This window comes from Xenopus tropicalis, chromosome 4 (genome assembly GCF_000004195.4).
Source record: "Xenopus tropicalis strain Nigerian chromosome 4, UCB_Xtro_10.0, whole genome shotgun sequence".
NCBI lineage: Eukaryota > Metazoa > Chordata > Amphibia > Anura > Pipidae > Xenopus > Xenopus tropicalis.
The window spans coordinates 47,316,468-47,332,296 of NC_030680.2; the positions used below are offsets into that span (position 1 = coordinate 47,316,468).

The following is a 15,829-nucleotide window of genomic DNA, read 5'->3' on the forward strand; positions in this document are numbered from 1 at the left end:
AAATTTGTCTGACATCATTTGTCCTTTATAAAGCCAATCTTATTACCAAATTCTTATTACCACTCTCCAGAATATAATCTACAATATGATCCCTTAACAAACCAAAACAAATGTTATACGATATTGGCATGGCTAAAACTGAACTAAGCTCTCTTAGTCCCTGGTGCCTTGTTCAGATTAACTTTCAAGAAACATTTAAAAGATTTGATATGGCTGATACAGCCTGAATCTGAGGGGTGAACCATGCAGGGGGTATGTTAATCTCAGCACTGATACTATTTAAATCTTACACAAAGGTCACAACAACCAGACAGGTGGGGTGCCATACACAGGCCCGGATTTGTGGTGAGGCCACAAAGGCCCAGACCTAGGGCAGTAAAAATGTAGGGGCGGCAAACCTCTCCCCACTGCTCTGTATGAGTTTAAATGAGCATCCGTGCGAATGCGCACATACGGGAGGGGGAAGGGGGGGAGGCAAATGGGGCCGGCTTCGGGCCACCAGTTGGACAGCACTGCTTTAAGGAATACCACCTCCAAGAATATTGCTAAGGAGCTGTTTAATATGTGTACATACACAGGCATTCCAAAGGAAATCCTCACAGACCAGGGTACCCCCTTTATGTCAAGGGTCTTGAAGGAGTTGTGTAAACTATTGAGAATTAAGCAATTAAGAACTTCTGTGTACCACCCCCAGACAGATGGATTGGTGGAGCACAGACAAAACTTTGAAAAGTATGTTAAAGAAGGTTGTAGCGAAGGATGGAAGGGACTGGGACTGTCTCTCACCATACCTTATGTTTGCAGTTAGTGAGGTGCCCCAGTCATCAATGGGTTTGTTTGAAGTGATTGAAAAGTGGGAGAGGTGAACTACAAGGTTTATTAACCAGACAAAACAAAAAAGGAACAAATCTACCTCTCGGCTGTAGTTCAACCCCTGTCCCATTACCAGAAGGGAATTCAAAAAGTAAAAATAGCAGAAACCCCTAGACCTGAAAAAAGGAAAAGAGTCCACAATGATTAAGTGCATCAAAGGTAAAAATAGAAACAGTATTTTATATGCCTACCTCCAGGTCATTAATAAACAAGTTAAAAAGCAAAGGACCAAGGACTGGCCCAATTAGAAAATGTTTCATTTAACCACAACTCTTTGTAATCTATCCTTCAGACAGTGTTCTATCCAATTACAAATATTATGTCCTAGGCTGCTTTGATGGCTTATCTTTATGTAAGATTTAAATGGTATCAGTATTGAGATTAACTGGCCCCCTGCATGGTTCACACCTCAGATTCAGGCTGCAATTCCCCTGTGTTGTTATGTTGGGTTGAAAACCCCAACATACTGTTCTTCGACTTTAGCTTATTCTTCCGCTTCTTCTTCTGCTTCTTCTTCTTATTCTTAGCGCCCCCCATTTTCTAAATGCTACTCCTCCTACAGTTTTAGGGGTATAACACCCAAACTCTCCACACATCTTCGCCCTATAGCGGAGCAGGTTGCTTGTGCTTTTCTAAGCGATTGCGCCCCCTGTCTTTTTGTGGTGCCGATCCGAACCCCCCAATTTTCCCATTGACTTTGACAGGGAAGATTTTCAAACTGCTGCCACACTTACAGCTTTGAAGCTACACCCCCCAAACTTGAATAACATAATCATGGGGTCACCCCGAATGAAGCAGCAACATTTGTTGGATGACCCCAAAGTGGGTTTTAATCATTGACTTTAATGGGGAAATTGAAACTGCTGCCAATCTTACAGCTTTGAGGCTACACTCCCCAAACTTGAATCACATAGTCATGGGGTCAGCCTGAATGAAAATAGGATGATTATTGGATGCGGCGCTGTGAACCGCCAATCAGATTTTACCTATTGATTTGGCGGAAATTCAACCTGCTGCCATTCTCACAGTAATAACACCAGGGTCCCCAAACTTTTTACACTTGGTCACTAGGGGACTGCAGTTTAAGTTTTGAAAAGTGGGCGGAGCCACCAACAGCCAATCAAATTTCACCTATTGATTTTTATTGTTTTGATGCCAGATTTTCCAAACTTTGCACAGTCAGTCACTGGGTGACTACGCATTCAGGTTTTTTTTAAAAAACAAACAAACAAACCGCAAAGTGGGAGGGGCCAACAACAGCCAATCATATTGTACCCATTGACTTTTATGGGGAAATTGAAACTGCTGCCAAACTTACAGCTTTGAGGCTACACTCCCCAAACTTGAATCACACCGTCATGGGCTCAGCCTGAATGAAAATATGATGATTGTTGGATGCCCAAAAGTGGGCGGAGATGTGAACAGCCAATCAGATTTTACCTATTGACTTGGCAGAAATCCAACCTGCTGCCATTCTCACAGTAATAACACCGGGGTCCCCAAACTTTGCAGAGTTAGGCACCAGGTAACTGTGGTTCAAGGTAAGAAAAAGTGGGCGGAGCCACCAACAGCCAATCAGAGTTTACCTATTGACTTTCAATGGTAAAAATCCAACCTGCTGCCATTCTCACAGAATTAACACCAGGGTCCCCAAACGTTTCACAGTTGGTCACTAGGGGACTGCAATTTTTGTTTTGAAAAGTGGGCGGAGCCACCAACAGCCAATCAGAGTTTACCTATTGACTTTCAATGGGGAAATCCAACCTGCTGCCATTCTCACAGTATTAACCCCAGGGTCCCCAAACTTTTCCCAGTTGGTCAATAGGGGACTGCAATTTTAGTTTTGAAAAGTGGGCGGAGCCACCAACAACCAATCAGATTTCACCTATTGATTTTTATTGGTTTGTTGCCAGGGTTCCCAAACTTTGCATAGTCAGACACTGGGTGACTACGCATTTAAGGTTTTTTGTATTTTTGTAAGTGGGTGGAGCCACCAACAACCAATCAGATTTTACCTATTGACTCTAAATGGGGAAATTCAATCTGCTGCCATTCTCACAGTATTAACACCGGGGTTCCCAAACTTTTCACAGTTGGTCACTAGAGGACTACAGTTTTAGTTTTGAAAAAGTGGGCGGGGCCACCAACAGCCAATCAGATTTCACCTATTGAATTTTAAAGGTTTGATGCCAGAGCTCGCAAACTTTGCAAAGTCAGTCACTGCGTGACTTTGTACTCAAGGTTAGAAAAAGTGGGCGGGGCCGCCAAAAGCCAATCACATTTCTTTCATTGTTTTCAGTGGCAAAATTTTAACTGCTGCCATTCTCACATGTTTAATGTCAGGGTCCCCAAACTGCACAGTTTGTCACTAGGTGACTATGTTCCAAATTTAGAAAAGTGGGTGGGGCCAACAACAACCAATTAGATTTCACCTATAGACTTCATATGTTTAAATTTAAACTGCGGCCATTCTTTAAATATTAATACTAAGGTCTCCACACTTTGCAGAGCTAGTCACCTGGTAACTGCAGTTCAAAAGTGGGTGGAGCCAACAACAGCCAATCAGATTTTACCTATTGATTTTCAATGGGAAATTCAACCTGCTGCCATTCTCACAGTATTAACACCAGGGTCACTAGGGAACTGCATTTTTAGGTTTAAAAAAGTGGGTTGAACCACCAACAGCCAATCAGACTTCACCTATTGAATTTTTTTGGTTTATATTTAAAATGTTGCTCACACTATTTATGTCAGGGTTCCCAAACAACTGGGAGGAGCCACCAACAGCCAATCAATTTCCACCCATTAGATTTCATTGGTTTATATTTAAACTGATGCCATTATTTAAATATTAATTCCAGGGTTGTTAAAGTTTCCAGAGTCACTGGGTATTTGCCATTCAAAGTTAGAAAAAAGTGGGCGGAGCCACCAACAGCCAATAACATTTCACCTATTTACTTTCAATGGTGAAGTGTAAAACGTCAGCCTCACAATTTTTATGCCTGAGTCCCCAAAATCTGCAAAGTTGGTCACTGGGGGACTGCAGTTCAAAAATAGGAAAAGTAGGTTGGGCCACTAACAGCCAATCAGATTTCATCCATTGAATTTTATTGGTTTGAATTTAAAATGCTGTCATTCTCAAACTATTTATGCCAGGGTGCCCACTGTTTGTCACTGGGTGACTTCGACTCAAGGTTAGAAAAAGTGGGCGGAGCCACCAACCACCAATCACAATTCACCTATTGTCTTTTATTGGTTTAAATTTTAATTGCTGCCGTTCTTTAACTATTAATCCTAAGGCCCCTAAACTTCGCAGAGTTAGTCACTGGGTAACTGCAGTTCCAGGTTATAAAAAGGGGGTGGGGCCACCAACCGCCAATCAGATGTCGTTGACTTTCAGTGGGGAAATTTAAGTTGCTGCCATTCAGACACTATTAAAACCAGGGTCCCTAAACTTTGCACAGTGGTTTTTACTGTATAACTGTGGTCCAAGGTTAGAGAAAGTGGGCACAGCCCATTCAGTGACTTCATGTTTTTCAACCCAACATGAAGTTTCTTCTCAAACTTCCCTTTCTAGTTTAAATGTAATCCCCTGTACTGTTCACACCTTTTAATCCCTGCATTGTTCACCCACTGCATTGTTCACACCTCAGGCTCAGGCTGTAATCACCCACGTTGTTCTCTTCTTCACATCTCCAGCATTTTGTCACTGTATGTACTGTGTATGGCACACACAGGCAGCAGTGGCCGGACAGAGTATGGCACACACCGGCAGCATAGGGCAGGCAGAGTATGGCACATATAGGCTGCATAGGTTAGGCAGAGTATGACTGTGTGTTCCATACTCTGCTTACCCTATGCAGCCTGTGTGTGCTATTCTTTGTCTGCCCTATGCTGCCTGTGTGTGCCATACTCTGCCTGCCCTATGCTGCCTGTGTGTGCCATACTCTGCCTGCCCTATGCTGCCGGTGTGTGCCATAGTCTGCCTGCCCTATGCCACCTGTGTGTGCCATACTCTGCCTGCCCTATGCTGCCGGTGTGTGTCATAGTCTGCCTGTCCTATGCTGCCTGTGTGTGCCATAATCTACATGCCCTATCCTGCCTGTATGTGCCATACTCTGCCTGCCCTATGCTGCCTGTGTGCCATACTTCTGCCTGCCCTTAGCTGCCTGTGTGTGCCATGCTCTGTCTGCCCTATGCTGCCTGTAGGAGGTGAACCTGGCAAAGGTTTGTTCTGGGAGTTTGTTAGTAGTTGGAAATAGCCATTAAATGGTCCCTAAGGTGTGTAATTATGTGCTGGGGGTTGCTGTGCTATCCACAGGGGAGGTGGAGGCATATGGATTTTAGGGTGGGTCTTAATATGGCATTATATAATTCTTTCACATATGAATGATGGTTGATATTCCTGCAGTGAGCATTTGGGTTTTTGCTGCGCTACTACCATGTAGGCATGGTCTTGTGGTAACATGGGTGTGGTTTAAAAAAGGGGAGTGGTTAAAACTGGCTTCCATTAGCAGCCCTCCACTATTTATGCTAGAGAAATTCCACCCCTTGGCACCACAGAAGTTGGACAGCACTGTTCTAGGCCAATTACAAAAATATGTCCTTTATATTGGGTTTTAAATTCTGGTTAACAAACAGACATACCCCTCCTCATTCCCCCTGTCTTAATAAAGTATAGTCTTCTTTATGTATATAGTTACATAGTTACATAGGGTTGAAAAAAGACCAGAGTCCATCAAGTTCAACCCATCCAAGTAAACCCAGCACACACAACCCACACCTACCAATCTATACACTCACATACATAAACTATATATACAACCACTAATACTAACTGTAGATATAAGTATCACAATAGCCTTGGATATTCTGATTGTTCAAGAACTCATCCAGGCCCCTCTTAAAGGCATTCACAGAATCTGCCATTACCACATCACTAGGAAGGGCATTCCACAACCTCACTGCCCTCACCGTGAAAAACCACCTATGCTGCTTCAAATGGAAGCTCCGTTCCTCTAATCTAAAGGGGTGACCTCTGGTGCGTTGTTTTTATGGGAAAAAAGAACATCCCCCATCTGCCTATAATCCCCTCTAATGTACAGAGTAATCATGTCCCCTCGCAAGCGCCTCTTTTCCAGAGAAAACAACCCCAACCTCGACAGTCTAACCTCATAGTTAAACTGGTTAAAATCTTCCATCCCCTTAACCAGTTTAGTTGCACGTCTCTGCACTCTCTCCAGCTCATTAATATCCTTCTTAAGGACTGGAGCCCAAAACTGCACTGCATACTCAAGGTGAGGCCTTACCAGGGATCTATAAAGAGGCAAAATTATGTTTTCATCCCTTGAGTCAATGCCCTTTTTTTATACAAGACAGCACTTTATTTGCTTTAGTAGCCACAGAATGACACTGCCTGGAATTAGACAACTTGTTATCAACAAAAACCCCTAGATCCTTCTCCATTAAGGAAACCCCCAACACACTACCATTCGGTAGATAGTTCGCATTTATATTATTCCTACCAAAGTGCATAACTTTGCACTTGTCAACATTGAACCTCATTTTCCAGTTTGCTGCCCAGTTTTCCAATTTTGTCAAATCGCTCTGCAAAGCGGCAGCATCCTGCATGGAATGTTCCATTTACCACCACTCTTTGTAATCTATCCTTCAGCCAATTCTCTGTCCAATTACAAATATTATGTTCTAGGCCAATATTCCTTAATTTAATCATTAACCTTCTGTGAGGTACTGTATCAAACGCTTTAGCAAAGTCCAAGTAGATGACATCAACTGCCATTCCAGCATCAAGGTTACATAGTTACATAGTAACATAGGGTTGAAAAAAGACCATTGTCCATCAAGTTCAACCCATCCGAGTAAACCCAGCACACAACCTATACTAACCAATCTATCCACTCACACATACATAAACTATACATATACAACCAGTAATACTAACTGTAGATATTAGTATCACAATAGCCTTGGATATTCTGCTTGTTCAAAAACTCATCCAGGCCCCTCTTAAAGGCATTAACAGAGTCTGCCATTACCACATCACTAGGAAGGGCATTCCACAGCCTCACTGCCCTCACCAACTTGTGATCTACAAATACCCCTAGATCCTTCTCCATTAAGGAAACCCCCAACACACTACCATTCAGTAGATAGTTCGCGTTTATATTATTCCTACCAAAGTGCATAACTTTGCACTTGTCAACATTGAACCTCATTTTCCAGTTTGCTGCCCAGTTTTCCAATTTTGTCAAATCGCTCTTCAAAGCGGCAGCATCCTGCATGGAACTTATAGTTTTGCACAATTTAGTGTCATCAGCAAAAATAGAAACAGTACTCTCTATGACCACCTCCAGGTCATTAATAAACAAGTTAAAAAGCAAAGGACCAAGGACTGACCCCTGCGGTACTCCACTAACCACACTGGCCCAATTAGAAAATTAGGTTCCTACTCACCTCCTCATAAAAGGTGACTAAATTAGTCTGGCAAGATCTGTTACGCATAAAACCATGCTGGCACAAACTAATAGTATTGTGAACTGCAATGAATTCAAGTACCCTATCCCTTATTACCCCTTCCAAAAGTTTTTCTACTACGGATGTTAGGCCTATAGTTTTCAGGCTGAGAACGGGATCCCTTTTTAAATAACAGCACCACATTAGCAATCCGCCAGTCTCTCGGCACCATGCCAGACCTCAACGAATCCTGAAAAATTAAGTGAACAGGTTTGGCAATCACAGCGCTCAGCTCATTTAATACCCTGGGATGAATCCCATCCGGTCCTGGACCTTTGTTTACCTTTACATGTTCAAGTCTCTTTTGAATTCCCTCCCGAGTGACCCATGCATCAGTAGCTATATTACTAGAACTGGGCATATTAAAAGGGAAGCCTTCATTAGCTGGCTCCTCAGATGTATAGACAGATGAAAAATAAGAGTTCAAAATTTCTGCTTTTTCCCCATTCTCATCAACCAACGTTACCCCCCCGTGATTATAAGGTTCCCACCCCTTCTTGCTTCATTTTTTTACTATTCACATAATTAAAAAATAATTTTGGATTCTTTTTACTCCTAGCTGCAATATCCCTTTCCATCTCTATTTTAGCTTGCCTGATAGCATTTTTGCATGTTTTATTTGCTTCCTTGTACCTGATGAAAGTTTCTGCTGTCCCAGCTAACTTAAATGCTTTGAAAGCACGTTTTTTCTTACCAACCTCAACACTAACACTTTTATTCAGCCATAAAGGTTTTGCTTTGCGATGCCTCTCCTTGCTTACAAGGGGAATACCTGCACAGCAATGATTTAAAGATGTTCCATTTTTCTTCTGTGTCTAACCCTATGAAAAGTAGAGATGTAGCGAACTGTTCGCCGGCGAACTAATTCACGCGAACATCGGGTGTTCGCAAGTCCGCAAATTCGCGAACTTTTCGTGATGTTCGCAATTTGGGTTCGCCGGCACCGAAAAAATCGCAAAACTTACGATAACGGTACGAAAAAGTCGCAAAACTTACGATAACGTTACGAATGATCCGAAAAAGTCGCAAAACTTACGATAACGGTACGAATGATCCGAAAAAGTCGCAAAACTTACGAAAACGTTACGAATGATCCGAAAAAGTCGCAAAACTTACGATAACGGTACGAATGATCCGAAAAAGTCGCAAAACTTACGATAACGTTACGAAAGCTCCGAAAAAGTCGCAAAACTTACGATAACGTTACGAAAGCTCCGAAAAAGTCGCAAAACTTACGATAACTTTACGAAAGCGCCGGAAAATACGAAAAAGTCACAAAATTACCGATCATTTCGAAAAACGGCGTGTGTCAATTTTTCAGAGGTTTTTGCCCTTGATCCCCCTCCTGCATGCCACTGTCCAGGTCGTGGCACCCTTTAAACAACTTTAAAATCAGTTTTCTGGGCAGAAATGGCTTTTCTATTTTTTAAAGTTCGCCTTCCCATTGAAGTCTATGGGGTTCGCAAAGTTCGTGAATATTCACAATTTTCGGCGGAAGTTCGCGAACAGGTTCGCGAACTTTTTTTTTGAGGTTCGCTACATCCCTAATGAAAAGCCTTTCCCAGTTGATACATTGCAGAGATGCCCTTATACTGGCAAAGTCTGTACGTCTAAAATTGAGCATTTTAGTTAATCCCTTATAGCGCTGTCTCTGCAGCATTATCTCAAAGGAGACTATGTTGTGATCACTGTTCTCCAAATGCTCACCCACACAAATGTTAGAGATGAGTTCATTATTATTAGATATTACCAGGTCCAAAATAGAGTCATTCCTAGTAGGTTCTTGAACCGCCTGAAATAAAAAGTTGTCATTTAGCATATTTACAAACCTACTAGCTTTTTCTGACTTAGCCACCCCATTACTCCAGTCAATGTCAGGATAATTAAAGTCCCCCATAATAACAACTTGACCCAGTTTTGAAGCCTCCTCCATTTGCAACAATAGCTGGGCCTCATCCCCCTCATCTATACGGGGTGGTTTATAGCATACACCAATGATCATTTTCTTTGTGACCTTCAGCCCTACTGAAATTTCTACCCAAAGAGATTCAACGTTTTCATTAGTAATGTCTATATTACATGGCTTTAAATCTGACTTTATATAAAGACAAACCCCTCCACCCTTTTTAATCTCTCTGTCCCTACTAAAAAGTGTATAACCAATTAAATTCACAGCCCAGTCGCATTTATCATCCCACCAGGTCTCAGTGATACCAATGAAATCATAATTTTCAATACATGCAATAGCTTGCAGCTCCCCTAATTTACCCGACAAGCTTCACGCATTAGCCAGGATGCAGCAGAGATTACTACTTCTCCCTCTGATGTTTAAATTAGCTAACAGAGAGTTAGAGCTAAGGCAAATATTAGACTGTTTTCCTTGTAACAGAAACTCCTTATCTGATAAAATATATGCCCCCTCACTCCTCCCCCACAACCCTTTGCTAGTCCCCCTGCCCTGTCTACACTAACTTTCCTATAGAACTCTAGCTCACCCACCCCCCCCTTGTCTAGTTTAAACACTCCTCCAACCTCTTAACCATTCTCTCCCCTAGCACAGCAGACCCCATTCCATTGACGTGCAATCCGTCACGGCTGTATAGATTGTACCCCAAGGAAAAATCAGCCCAGTGCTCTAGGAACCCAAACCCTTCCTTCCTACACCAAGACTTTAGCCATGCATTTAGCTCCCTAAGCTCCCGCTGTCTCCCTAAACTTGCACGTGGCACCGGCAAAATTTCAGAAAAAATGACATTGGAGGACCTTTGCTTAATCTTAGAGCCTAGATCCCTGAACTCACTCTTTAAGGTCCCCCACCTACCGTTCATTTTGTCGATAGTGCCGATATATACCAAGACAGCCGGGTCATGCCCAGCCCCTCCCAATAATGTGTCAACCTGATCAACCACATGCCGAACCCTGGCACCAGGAAGACAGCAAACTGTCCAGTTGAAGCGATCCGCTTGACAGATTACCCTGTCCACTTTCCTAATGACTGAATCCCCTATAACCACCATCTGTTTAGGCCTAGCTCTGCTCTCCTCCCCACCACTACTAGAGAAACTGGTCTCCCAGCTGTTAGAGAGATCAGCCTCATCTAGAACCGCCAGTCCAGAGTTCACACTGCCATCCTCTTCACACAATCTGGCAAATCTGTTGGGATGCGCAAACCCTGGAGCAGCCTCCCTTTTCCTTTTCCCCACACTAGATTTTCTAACTGTCACCCAGCTTACTGCACTATCATCCTTTCGTTGCTCCCCTCCCCCCATACTATCTGACCCCGCTAGCTCTTGTTCAGTTAGCAAGAGAGTTTTCTCAAGATTTCGATTGAACGCAGTGTTGCAACTTGTTCCTCTAGTGCTCTAACGCGAGCCTCTAAAGTGGCAATTCGCTCACATCCACAACAGAGGTATGCACTTAGGAACTGTTGTTCCACAACTGCATACATGTGGCAGGCTGTGCACTGTGTCAGACCTTCAATGTTGCTGCCACTCATTCTCCCAGTTACAGGAACAGTTAAACAGAAATAGGTGAAAAGACTTGGAAAAAATGCAAACTTAGTACCTTGTTTTAAACTCCATTAGTGTTTAACTCCTGAGTTTATAACTCCACTTACAGAGCCCCCACTAACTCCTGAGTTTATAACTCCACTTACAGAGCCCTCACTTAAAGGGGACATATTGGATAAATGGGAAAACCCTAATTTTGTAGGCAATTATGAATAATATCCGGTGCTGGTTTCCCTTTGGGCTAAACATTAACACTATCTGTAACAATGGCCCCTTTATTGGAGCTCCCTATAGATCCTCTCACTTCTCTGTCCAAGTTTGAAATGAAGAGTGGGCGTGTCCTAACGGTCCCTGCCAGAAGCACAGTAGGAGGGGGAGAGCCAATCACAGCCCTGCACTCACACAAGCACAGACAGGCTTCAGTTCCCTATCAGGTCAGCCTATCTGCTGATTGGTTCCTATCCTACAGTGCAGGGTACCGAGGGCCGCCGGCTCCCCAGCTCATCCAGAGAATTCAGCCAGCAGGAAGTGGAACGGATGGGCGGGGCTAGTGGGGTTTTGGTGGAATTTCTCAAAAAATCAGTCAGAAACACAACTTTTTAAGCACAATCCTTCTATATCTAGAGGAGTATAATTCCCTGGCACATTCATCATTTTTATAGGATATGTCTCCTTTAAAGAGCAATCACTTACAGAGCACCTACCACCAGAGCAAGCTCCACTGGAGTGCCAGTGGTTCTATGTATACAGTCTGTAAAGGTCAACTAATCAAACCCCACCCACCTCAAACTGAGAGTAATTACAAAGGAATGTAACTTCTGGCAAACCTGCTGTAAGCCTTAAAGTTCAACCAAACTTTGTAAATTAGCACCAAAAACAACAATTTCTTTTGAAAAAAAATTAGACCCAACAGTTAAAAATCACAATGATTTTGATAAAAGTTAATAAAGAATACTTATCCCTTTTTTGTTGAATTGAAAAGCAAGTTGATTCAACCAGCCACCAGTCTGTTAGTAAGCCTGCCATGTGCCTAAATCCTCATCTAACCTACTTTTCACAGAATTACTCACTGCTCCCTTCCACCCTCATAGTTTAAAATCTCCTCCAACCTACTAGCATTCTAGATATTTGCTTTCAGTTTCTGCTTGACTTAAAAACTTAGTGCTGATTGGCTGCAATTAAATATCTATGTATATACCTTTAGATCTTCAAATATACTATAAATATAGCTTTTATATGTGTCAATCTCTTATGATAGCCAATGACATAACTAAGCACAATTTATAAGAATATATTTTACAGGTTCACAACCTGTAAAATAAATTCTTATAAATTGTTATCTTATAAATTGTTATCTATTATTTGACTTATGTCAGGATCTTTGCACCTCGCACCTGACTGAAATTTCAAAGTGAGGTGCCCAAATATTTGTCTAGTTTACAGAAATTACACTGGCTCTTCTTCATACAGAGGCAGAGCAGAAATGCCTTTTACAATGAAAGACACTATTTCATTACACCATTACACTTCAGAGCAAAATCAATAATTATTGCTTTGCCCGCAAACAACAGCAAAACATCTAATTAAGAACAACTTCCTTCTCAGAAAAATCATTGCACCTGAACCTAGCTGAGTAAGCATTTGGTAAATGGCATCCTTTAACAATCTTCTGGTTTCATGCCTTCCCTGTCCTGCTTTTTTTTCTTTTTTTTGCTTTAACCTTTATTTTACCCAACATTTCTTTTCCCTCTCTTGTATTAATAAACCGTAATAAGGTTCAAGACTCTGGAAGGAAGAGGCTGCTGAACCTTAAAGTTGCCTTTGTTAAATTTCTTCCTTTCTTATTAGTAATGGTGCACACCGAATGAGAATGTATAGAATTGCCTCATCTATACCTGCTGCCTTTAAGGACATACAAGTGATTCCCAAAATTAACATACACCTATGCACCTGTTTTCCTTAAGTAATTTGCATAAACATGGTTAAATGTAATATATGGGAAGGAACGAGTAAGATGAGTAATATCTGGAAAACATACAATATTGCATTTCCATGTTCATAAATTCAGAATCCCTTTTGGCTATGCATATATATCATATAAGCACTAATCATAATGTATCAAACTATTGTATGTACTTATCTCAGATCATCATTACATTTGGCCATTCAAACTCATGCACCAGTGCAGACAGAGATGCAGTACAGTGAAAGCAGGACTCCAACTCAATTCACGATAGTGAAAGGCCTCTAAATATATAAATACAAAGCTCTTCCTGTCCTGTAGCATGTTTCAAACTGATACCAATGCTTATTTTTTTAGTATTTTACATTTAAATTGCCTGAAGATATTGGAAAAATACAAAAGTTAGAAATCATAACATCAGCTAAGCACTAGACAGAGCAATGCCATTACAATTGTAGGTGGTGTAGAGAATGAAACACTTCTGACACTAGTTCCATTTACACTGACTCCTCTTTACAAGGCAATATAGATTGTACATTTATCTAGGGTACAAATGTATGGCAAAAGGCATTCAGTTCCTTATTTTCTGACTTTGCCTTCCTGATCCAGTATGACGTGATTTCTGGCTGTTTTTGATTTATGGTGGGAAATGTCCCACCATTAAACAGTGTCCCACCATTAAATAGTTACATAGGGTTGAAAAAAGACCAGAGCCCATCAAGTTCAAACTTTCCAAGTGAAAAATCCACCTACAGTGCTTCAAATAAAAGTTCAGCACTCCAGAGGCCATCCCTTCTAATGTTCTTGTAAAGAGTAATCATGTCCCCTTGCAAGTGTCTTTTTTCCACAGAAAACAACCCCGACCTTGACAATCTAACCTCATGGTTTAAATCTTCTATCCCCTTTACCAATTTAGTTGCAGGCCTCTGCACTCTCTACAGCTCATTAATATCCTTCTTAAGGACTGGAGCCCAAAAGTGTACTGCATATGTTTTCATTTCTTGAGTTAATGTCCTTTTTTACGCAATACAGCACTTTATTTGCTTTAGTAGTCACTGAATGGCGATATCTGAATGGCCCATACACGGGCAGATCTGCTCGCTTGGCGATGTCGCCAAGCGAGCGGATCTTCACCCGATATCCCCACCTATCGGGGAACCTGTAGGCCCAGAGGGCAAACGAACGAATGCTAACGGCGGCAATGGGGCAGTTGGTTCAGGGACCGCATGAACGAGCCGATGTGGTCCCCGATCCGACTGAATTTCTAACCTGGCCGATCGATATCTGCCCAATTTCAGGCCTGATATCGGTCGGCCAGGCCCCTCGTTTATGCCCCTACACGGGCCGATAAGCTGCCGAATCGGTCCAAGGGACTTATATCGGCAGCTACAATCGGCCCGTGTATGGGGACCTTTAGACAACTTGTTATCAACAAACTTTCCCAGATCCTTTTCAGTTAAGGATACTCCCAACACACTACCATTTATACAGTTAAAAGACTGTGAACTATTTGCCATTGGTCATTTTTAATGCATTCCAGCCATTGCACAACAATTGCTGTGATTTTACTGCTATCAGCAGCTAGCATTTAAGGAAATGGGGACTACCCCTACTTCTTAGATATTGCTGTTCATGATAAAAGATCCATAGTAAATTGTGAAATTTAATTTTGAGAAAAAATTAGCTCTATTAATAACTCACCTAAAATATTACTCCTTATGTGTTTTTAATGTACTATATAATTCTTTAGCGACAAAGTTTTTTTTACAGAAACCAGTATGCACTTTGAAAATCAATCTGCTCTAGCTTCCCCAGATTTAAATAAATGAATACATTACAAGGTATAAGGGGTGCATTTCCTCTCCCTCTCTATTGTAGCACAATCCACAAATACTGTGTGATTCCTGTATTGTGTACTTTTTATTTCTAAATTACACTGTCTACATAGCAAATAATTCACTCTCCTATTTAAAATGTTATTCTTGAACCAACAAATTTTGGTTTTAATATTGTAATATTGGTGTGTAGGCAGCTATCTCTGAGCTTTCAGAAGGAGCCAGCGCTATACATTAGAACTGCTTTCAGACTGTTTCTCCTACTCCCATGTAACTGGAGAAGTCGCAAGACGGACTTGGATTTTTTACTTTTGAGTAGGGATGAGAGAAATAATTAGCGCAAAAATTCGGCTGTCAACACATATTATTTTTATGCATCAAAAGAATGATGCATGTATTTAAAAAAATTACGCAGGGAATGTATCTAAGTAAGTTCATCTACATATGTGTGCTATTGGTTAGCAGGTATGGTGACCACTTCCTTCTTATAGTGCTGGGAAAGGAGTGGCACCTTCCTGTTTGCTTCCACCTGAGGAACACTGTAGATGTGTGCTTTGAGCCCAGGTCATGTAGCTGTAACTCCCTTTATAGTACACTCTAGGAGTGTAAAGCAGTTAGGATTGAGCTAGAAAGAGTGGTTCTGAGCTCCTACATAGGACTTGCAGTTTTGGAGATATTTCTCCCAGGCCACATTGCCTGTAGTGTAGGGATCCAAGTGAATAGGGAATCAGGATAGAGAATTCCCTGAGGTGATCCACTACAGGGTGTGTTGCAGAGGTGAAGTAATATTCCCTGCCAAGTCTGTCCACAGGGGAGTGTCAGCCTGTATTACACTCTGTATGTGGTGTTGCCTGTAACCCTGTGGATAAACACTTATTATTTCGTTATTTGCAAGAACCTCTGGTGTCCTCTGTTTTAATTTTTCTGCATAGCAGCAAGAGAGGTGTAGTTGCACAACACCCTCACCTTCCTCTTCCACTTAGCGAAGGCCCATTCTGGGTAAGAGAGTACAGTGTAACCCATGTTCTACTGGTACTAGTCCGGGAAGGCAGCTATTGAGCTAAAATAGAGGTTACATCTGGCACCCGACGTGGCCATCCCAAAAAGGGGAGGAG

General features: G+C 41.9%; 1 protein-coding gene across 3 annotated transcripts in view; it reads right to left on the reverse strand.

Annotated features, from left to right (window-relative positions):
• The window catches only part of smpd3 (sphingomyelin phosphodiesterase 3), a 147,627-nt gene that overhangs the window by 24,950 nt on the left and 106,848 nt on the right, over positions 1–15,829 (reverse strand). The window lies entirely within an intron of this gene.